The sequence below is a fragment of the Rhinopithecus bieti genome, unplaced genomic scaffold (genome assembly GCF_001698545.2).
Source record: "Rhinopithecus bieti isolate Rb0 unplaced genomic scaffold, ASM169854v2 scaffold_10589, whole genome shotgun sequence".
Classification (NCBI taxonomy): domain Eukaryota; kingdom Metazoa; phylum Chordata; class Mammalia; order Primates; family Cercopithecidae; genus Rhinopithecus; species Rhinopithecus bieti.
This window is the reverse complement of record NW_016807065.1, coordinates 917,719-926,971: the sequence shown is the minus strand read 5'-3', so window position 1 is coordinate 926,971 and position 9,253 is coordinate 917,719. Positions and strand designations below refer to the sequence as shown.

The following is a 9,253-nucleotide window of genomic DNA, read 5'->3' as shown; positions in this document are numbered from 1 at the left end:
TGAGCCACCGCGCCCGGCCTAAAAATAATGATTCTCTTAAACATTCTTAAATCCTTCTGTCCAGGTAGGAGTTTTATTCATGGGAGTGTCTGGAAAAGGGACAAAGGCTATTGAGATTTTTTTAAAGCCTGGATTTGGGATGTCTGAATACAGTAATAACTCCAAAGTCATTTAAAATGCATCTTTTTTTCTGCCACCGGACTGAGATTTTCAGTTTTAATTCCAAGGTTCCAGTCTTGCAAATGTGAATCAAACCCTGTTGGTCCTAACAGGATCTCCTTTGTTGGCGGATAATTTCAAGTGCTGACAGAGACCCTTAGTTTTTTTAAATACCTGGACTTAATTGTTTAAACTGGAGTCCAGACCAAACTATCCCTGACCTCGGGGGTCTTCCTTTGGTCAGGAAGAGGGGAGGGGCAATTGGACCCCTTTTCCCCCTGCGGCTGCAGAGTTCCATTTTCCTCTGGGGACATTTGCTTTTTCCCTTGGGAAGACCGTACGGATTCTAGTTCTTGCGGACCCTTTTACTTAATTTTGAGACCCAAGCAAGTTTCTTGGCTTGTGCCTCTTTTTTTCTCTAATGCAATGAATAAAGTCACAGCCTTCGCCCTAAAGGAGCAGAGCCGTCTGCCACTTTCCATTCCCAAGTCCTCAGGGCGAATCCGCCAAATGCGCGAGCTGGTGAGCCCGCCCCTCATTGCCGCTGGCCGGAAGCGGAAGTGCGCATTCGTCGCCTCTCCGTCTCCCAGCGCTGCCGCCTGTAGCTGAGAGAGATTTTCGTATCGGTTGTTGTCCCAGCGAGCCAGGCCCAGGTGCGCCCCGCTAGTCAGGCCGGCGGAGTGGGGAGGGAAGGGGTCGAGGGCGCCGTGCACAGCCCGGGCTGCTCCAGACTTTGCCTGCCGCTTCCCGCCCAAGCCTCCGGCTATAGCTGTGTTTCTTCCTAGAGCCCCCGACTACGGCTCCTTCCGGCACCTCTGGGCTTGGGGCGGCTATTCCGGACGTTGGTCCCTGGGAGGAGGCGAGTGGGTTCACGTGGTCAGAGGGCGTTGCCGGGGCCTCCTCCACTTTTCATACCGTACTCTTTAAACGTCTTCCCCGGTATGAGACTATTTTTCTCAAGAAAATGCCCTCGTGTGCCTCACTTTCCGCTGTTAGAAGGCATATCTTGGGATGTGCGTTATCAATTTGCGGAGATCGTCCCTTTTTTTTCCCCTCTGTTATGGGGATGCACCCTAGTGCCTGATGGGCATTTAAGTTGTTCCATCTGAGTGGGCTTATGTGTGTTTATTCATATTTGTGGACTTAGGTCTTCAAAGTTTGTTTTTGGAAGTCAAGTTGTTGGGTCAAAGGGTAAATGAATGTGTAATTCCTAGGTATGACCAGATCCCCGTCTATGGGACTTGTGAGCCCTCAAAAATGTATGTTTTGAGCCTTCGAAAATGTATGTTTTGTATGCAGCAAGCAGCAGACCTTAGTTTTCAGTTTACCTGTAGTTTGTTTCGGATGTTTACATATTGACATATTGTTTATGAATAAGAAGTTTATTCTCCCTTTATAATCCTATTATGACCCCACTCCTGCCCCGCAAATTTACTGCCCTGCCTAAGACCTCCGAAACATTAGAAGGAGCAATCCTTGCTGCCTTCCAGGTGTCAGAACGAAAGCTTTCAGCTTGTCACTACTTACATGTTTGCTGTATGTTTTGGATAGATTAAGGACATTCCCTTCTGTAACACCTTTATTGACATAAGGTCATATATTTCATCTCATTTAAAGTGTATAAATCAGTGGTTTTTAGTATATTAAGAGCTGTACAACCATGACTACAATCTAACTCTAGAACATTTTCATTGCCCCAAGAGAACCCCATACTCATCAGCAGTTATTCCCCCATTCCACTCCATTTCACTGGCAACCACTAAGAGATTTTGTGTTTCTGTGGATCTGCCTGTTCTAGACATTTCATATAAATGGAATCATGAAATGGAAATCATGAACTATGTAGTCCTTTGCGACTAGCTGCTTTCAGTTAGCGTAATGATTTCAAGGTTATTTTGTAGCATGCATCACTGCCTGATTGATTGATTGATTGATTGATTTTTTTTTTTTTTTTAACGGAGTCTAGCCCTGTCGCCAGGCTGGAGTGCACTGGCAGATCTCGGCTCACTGCAACCTCTGCCTCCCGGGTTCAAGCGATTCTCCTGCCTCAGCCTCCCAAGTAGCTGGGATTACAGGCGTGCTCCGCCATGCCCGGCTAATTTTTGTATTTTTAGTAGAGACGCAGTTTCACTATGTTGGCCAGGGTGGTCTCGATCTCCTGACCTCATGATCCGCCCATCTTGGCCTCCCAAAGTGCTGGGACTACAGGTGTGAGCCGCCGTGCCCAGCCTCATTCCTTTTTTTTTTTTTTAATGAGACGAGGTCTTGCTCTGTCACCCAGGCTGGAGTGCAGTGGTGCCTTCGATCTTCCTAGTTCAGCCTCCCACCTCAGCCTCCTGAGTATGTAGACCACATGTGTGGGCCACCAAGCCCGGCTAATTTTTTTAATTTTTAGTAGAGATTGAGTCTTACTGTGTTACCAGGCTGGTCTGAACTCCTGGGTTCTTGTGGTCCACCCACTACAGGCTCCCTTAGTGCTGAGGATTACAGGCATGAGCCACCATGCCTGGCCTTCATTCCTTTCGGTTGTCAAATGATAGTCCATTGTATGGATATACCACATTTTCATTTATCCATTTATCCATTCATCAATTGATAGACATTTGGGTTGTTTCTCCTTTTTGGCTATTATGAATAATGCTGCTGTGAATATTTCTCTTGGGTATATACATACCTAGGAGTGGAATGGCTTGTTCATGAGATGAACTTTTATGTTTAATCTTCTGGTGAAATGCCAGGCTGTTTTCCAATGTGGCAGCACCACTTCACTCCCCTCCACAAAAAACCAGAATTTGTTCACATCCTCAACACTTGTCTTTTTAATTACACTCACCTTAGTGTGTGAAGTGGTATCTTAATGTGGTTTTGATTTGCATGTCCCTGGTGACTAATGATATTTAGCATCTTTTCATGTGCAGTTGACATTTTATCTTTAGAAAAATGTTCATTCAGGTCATTTTGCCCATCTTTGAATTGTATTTTAAAAATTCATCTGAGGCTGGGTGTAGTGGCTCACGCCTGTAATCCCAGCACTTCGGGAGGCCGAGGCGGGCAGATCCTGAGGTCAGGAGACGGAGACCATCCTGGCTAACACGGTGAAACCCCATCTCTACTAAAAATACAAAAACATAGCCAGGCATGGTGGCACGCATCTGTAGTCCCAGCTACTTGGGAGGCTGAGGCAGGAGAATGGCCTGAATCCGGGAGGCAGAGGTTGCAGTGAGCAGAGATCGTGCCACTGAACTCCAGCCTGGGAAACAGATCAAGACTCCGTCTCAAAAATAAATAAATAAAGAAGCTGGCTGAATTACATTCAGCCTGAAAGTTTTCAGGCTGAAAATATTTATTTTGAAATCATTATGTGATACTGGTTTTATCACTTTGAGTTGATCATCCTGGTTTTCTTTTGCTCTATTAATGAAGCAAATTATATTGATTGATTTTCTAATAGTAAGCATCTCTTGTATTCCTCTGGTAAACCTAACTTAATTCTGTTGTACTATCTTTCCTATTTATTGACATTTTTTATTTGGACTTATTTTCCTTAGAATATCTGAATCTATGTTGAAATTTGCCTATAATTTTGTTTAAAGTGGCCTTGTCATGTTTGATATCAGTGTGCCAATCTCAGAGAACATTCTTCCTTTTATACTGTTAATCACTGTAATCCCTTTGATAAGTTAAACTGTTTTGTGAAATTAGTTTAAAAGTGACCATTTTTTTCCCTTGTAATATTGTAAACTGCTGTTAATAGAATAATCAAATGCAAACGTGACATTTTGAACCATACACAATTCTGGGGTTTGCATAAAGGCTCTATTAAACCTTCTAAATACCCAACTCTTCCCTATAGAGTGGATAAGTTATCTATACCTAATATAACGTAAACATTAGTGATGAATTACATTGAAGTGTAGTTTAAGTAACCAGAGTCTTCATAAATATGCCTAATCTCTGGAAGATTTTCATCCAGACTAGAATTCTTTCTTCTTTGAGTGGCATAACTGGTAAAGCCTTTGAGCGTGGTGTTTTTTTGGTGAATACCTAAATAATCCAGTTTTGTTTTCTATTTTAAAAGAATGTCTGGGCGGTGAGTTAAGCTGGGAAGACCTAGCGCCTTGCTGACAGCATCAGTCTAGATTCTTCTTTCTTTTACATGTTTTAAATTGTGGTAAAATATCTAAAGCCAAATTTGCCATTTTAATCATTTTTAAATGTACAAGTCAGTGGCATTAATTGCATTCACAGTGTTACTCAACCATCACCAGCTAGTTCTTTTTATTGTAATTTCTACATAGTCAGTTTTGGTAAGTTATATTTCTGTAGTAATCAATTTATTTCCTGAAAGTTTTGAATTTGATTAAAGTTATTCATGTCTTGTTTAATCTCTGCAACATCTATAGTTGTGTTTTTCTCCCTGTTTGTTTGAAGAGTTTTGCCTGATTTTTCTCCTAGTAGCTTTCAAAGAACCAGTTTGTCGCTTGAGTGATACTGTTGTTTTCTAGTTCATCATAGTATTTTTTGCTATTCCTGCTCCAACTGCTTAAGTTAATTTTTAACTTTACTTCTTTTCTAATATAAACATATAAAGCTTATTTTTTTCCTATGGACCAGTTTAGCTACATTCTACAAGTTGTGGTACTTAGAACTAATCAATAACCATAGTATTATGTATTTTCTAATGCAATTCTTTTATAAAACCATAAGTTCTTTGGAAGTGTGATGTGTTCTGTATTCCAAGTGTGTTACTTTTTTCTATTTGCTTGAAAAATATGAAACCACTAACATTCAACCACAGTTTTAAACTACCAAAACAGCCATTTCATATAGTTCAACGTAATCTCTTGTAATTAACTTACAACTTAATTACATTGTAATTAAGACATGTCAGAGAACGTGTCTGTATACCAAATCTTTTTCTAATTTTTTTAATTTTTAATTTTTGTGGGCACATAGTAGGTGTATATATTTAAGGGGCACTTGAGATGTTTTATATACCAAATTTTGAAAGGTTGAAGACAAGCTTTACAGTATATTTACCATACAATATGGTCAGTTTTTATAAACACTTCATTTGTGCTTCAAAAGAATGTATGTATACTCAATACATTCAGTCGTGTCCCTCAGTGTGCTAGATTAAACATACTTATTGTATTGTTCAAATCTTCATATCCTTTTTTTATATGATCTATCGCTGAGCGGTGTTTGAAAGTCTTAAAGTGTTGATGATTTGTGTTATTTCTTCTTTAATTGTACTAGCTTCTGCTTTATGAGTTTTATGAGACTAGAATTTTATATCTTCTTGATTAATTGGTACTTTACATCCTCATGTCATTACCTCTGATAGTGCCTTTTGTCTTAAAATGTATGAAATTAATTTAGCAAACTTTATTTTGGTTAATATTCACCTGGTATATCTTTCTTATTTTTGAGACTCAGTTTTGTTTTTTTTTTTCTTTTTTCTTTTTTGAGACGGAGTTTCGCTCTTGTTGCCCAGGCTGGAGTGCAATGGCGCAATCTCAGCTCCCACAACCTCCACCTCCCAGGTTCAAGTGATTCTCCTGCCTCAGCCTCCCAAGTGGCTGGTATTACAGGCATACACCACCAAGCCCGGCAAATTTTGTATTTTTTTTTTTTTGGTAGAGACGGGATTTCTCCATGTTGGTCAGGCTGGTCTCAAACTCCTGACCTCAGGTGATCCACTCCGCCTTGGCGAGACTCAGTTTTTATGTGTTGTTGTGGGTTTCAGTGCATCTAATGAAATAACATAGAGCTGGAGTTTATCTTAATCTACCAGGACAGTCTTTTTAAACTGCAGAATTTAGCCCATTTTTACACTTCCTGATGAAGTCAGACATTTTCTACCATCTTACTACATTGTGCTTTTCATTTGACCTATTTTTTTGTTTCATTTCCCTTATTTTTCTTACCTTTGGAATTGAAGGTTTTTTTTTTAACTTAATTCCATTTTGTCTTCTAGACTGTGAGTTAAACTCACTATATCCATCCTTTGAATTTTTACCCTATTTTATCATACATACTTACAGTCTAAAGCTAATCAATATTGTGAGTCCCCAGTGGAAGAATACAAGGAACATACAACTCAGTCACCTCCTTCCCAATTTATATATTATTTAGTATTAGGATTGAGCTTATTTTTCCATCTCACAAATTGGATATTATTATCATTTTATATAATAAAGGTTTCTTTAATTTTATCCATTTTACCTGTGTTCATTCTACTTAACATTCCTATCTCCTGAAGTACTTTTAATTTACTTCTGTGATGGTCTTTTTTGATGGGTACATTGTCTCAGGTCTTTATTTTAAAATGCCTTTGTTTAACTGTCCTTGTATATTTTTTTTTTTTTTTTTTGAGACGGAGTCTCGCTCTGTCGCCCAGGCTGGAGTGCAGTGGCCGGATCTCAGCTCACTGCAAGCTCCGCCTCCTGGATTTACGCCATTCTCCTGCCTCAGCCTCCCGAGTAGCTGGGACTACAGGCGCCCGCCACCTCGCCCGGCTAGTTTTTTGTATTTTTTAGTAGAGACGGGGTTTCACCGTGTTAGCCAGGATGGTCTCGATCTCCTGACCTCGTGATCCGCCTGTCTCGGCCTCCCAAAGTGCTGGGATTACAGGCTTGAGCCACCGCGCCCGGCCGTCCTTGTATATTTTTTAAGCTTTTAATCATGAAAATTTTTAATTCTCCACAGAAGTAGAATAGTACAGGTGTCTCTCGTATCCATGGGGGACTGGTTCCTGGACCCCCACAGGGCTTCCAAACTCCACAGTCACAAATTCCTTATATAAAATCACATTTTATTTGCATATAACCTATACACATCCTCCCATAAATGCTATGTTTTCCCTCCCATTTACTTTAAGTCATCCCTAGATTACTTATAGTACCTAGTACAATAAGTGTTACGTAAGTGGTAGGTTGGTTTTTTGTTTTTTTTTTAAGAGATGGAGTCTCATTCTGTTGCTCAGGCTGGAGTGCAGTGTTGTGATCATAGCTCACTGCAGCGTGAAACTCCTGGACTCAGGTAATCCTCCCACCTCAGCCTCCCAAGTGGCTGGGACCACAGACATGCACTACCACACCTGGATAACTTTAAAAAAAAATACATATATATATATAATTTGTAGAGACAGGGTTCTGCTTTATTGCCCAGGCTAGTCTTGAACTCCTGACTTCAAGGCATCCTCCTGCCTCAGCTTCCCAAAGTGCTGGGATTACTAGTGTGAGCCACTGTGCTGGACCATAAATAGTTATGCTGTATTGTTTAAGGATTCATAGCAAGGGGGAAAGTCTACATGTTCGGTACAGACACAAGCATTTATCTTTTTTTCCACATATTTTTGATCTGTGGTCGTGTAGCGGGCTGACTGTAAAATGAATTCTCATGTCCTTAACACCCAGCTTTGACAGTTACCAATATTTTGCTCATCTTGCATCATCTAGCCCTTAGCTGTCCAATACAGTAGCCACTAGCCTCGTGTGGCTATTGAAGTTTAAATGCTTAAAAGTTTAACCCTAACCTCATTTCAAGTGTTCAGTAGCTGTCCATACATGATTAGTGATTACTGTATTAGTAGTTACTGCAAATAAATATTATTGGATAATGCTGTTTTTTTCCCCCAGATTTGTTTTTAAAGCAAATTCCAGACATCCTGTCATTTCTTCAGTAAATTACTAACTGTGCATCTCTAGTTGGTTCATCACCACTACATTATCCCAACTAACAGTCTGATGTTCCGTGATTGGCTACAGAATATCTTTTTACGTTTGGTTTGTTCAAATGAGAAGCTTAACAGGGTCCCCATTTTTTTTTATTTTATACCCCTTAAGTTTCTGTTGTGTCTGTTCTCTTCCTCCTCCTTTTTCATTTCTTTAATCCACTGATTTATTAAAGGAATAAAGTTATTTGTTCTTAAAATGTCCCACATAATATTTGGATTTTGCTGACTGGTTTGTTTTCATTGCTTAAACTGGTTATCTTTGCATTTCCTATAAAGAGCAGCTAGATAGTTTAACTGTCTAGCATTCGAGGTTGATAAGTTATTTTTTTCTCAGCACACTGAAGACATAGTCCTGCTTTCTTCTGATGTCCATTGTTGCTGTTGAGACGTCAGCTGTCAGTCTGTTTTTCCTTTTATAGGTGACGTGTGTTTTTCCCCTAGCTGCTTTGGAAATTATGGAAAAAAATCAAATACTAAGGAAGAAAATCTATAATGAAATTAGATGTGGATTTCTTTTTATGTATTCAGCTTGGGGCTTATAATACTTCCAGTACCCAAAGGTTAGTGTCTTTCACTAATTCAAGAAAATTGCTAGGTTTTCATCTAATAGTGCTATCAAAGTTCTAACCTAGTAGTTAACACTGGCATTGAATTTCTCATTTCAGTGGGTTTATTTTCATTTCTAAAATTGGTTTTAAACTAACCATTTTAAAGTATCTTATTCCACATCCATTCAAATTTTTGTTAATTTCTTTAAGCTTCTATATTTTTTAAAGTATGTCTAAAAGGATAATATCTGAAGTGTTAGGCTTTTCCACCTGATAGCTGTGTTTTAGCTGTGTCTTACACATGGTACATTGCGTATTTGTGTTTGTTTCTTAAACTGTGCCTTCCTCAGTTTACTTAGAACTTTGCATATAAGATTTTTTCTCAAGACCTGACTTAAAGTTGATTTTCCAGAGATAGGTCCATTTGCTTGCACTAGTTGCTTGGGGACAATGCCACTTAGGACCCTCTTAAGTGAAATTATTCTCTTGAGGTTGTTTGAACTACACAAATGAATTTGGACTGAAACCTAAAAGAGAGCACTTGTGTATACAAATCCTCAAGAGAGATTTTCTTCCTGTTATACCTGACAGGTACAGTTCCTTGCTTCATGTTTTCATATGGAAATTTTACTTACTTTTTAAAAAACTTTTCACCATGGATTTTCAGTCATACCCAGGAATAGAGTGCTGTGATAAAGCTACTATGTACCTACCACCCAGCTTCAATGATTGTCACCATTTTGCCATTCTTTTTTTTTTTTTTTTTATCAAATGTGGTTTATTAAGACAAAATTAGAAACAAGCT

The 9,253-nt window shown here is 39.3% G+C and overlaps 1 protein-coding gene across 5 annotated transcripts in view; it reads left to right on the top strand.

Annotated features, from left to right (window-relative positions):
* Positions 1-9,253, top strand: part of ZNF177 (zinc finger protein 177) — a 44,994-nt gene that overhangs the window by 26,942 nt on the left and 8,799 nt on the right. The window contains exon 1 of one of the 5 annotated variants that reach the window (XM_017879877.1): positions 655-812. The exons of 2 other annotated variants lie outside the window; for them this stretch is intronic. The gene's annotated coding sequence lies outside the window, so the exon portion shown is untranslated. Of the gene's footprint in view, positions 1-654; positions 813-1,076; positions 1,099-8,382; positions 8,461-9,253 lie in introns of those variants that run through there. 2 more of the 5 variants (XM_017879881.1, XM_017879879.1) reach the window with 2 other exon arrangements.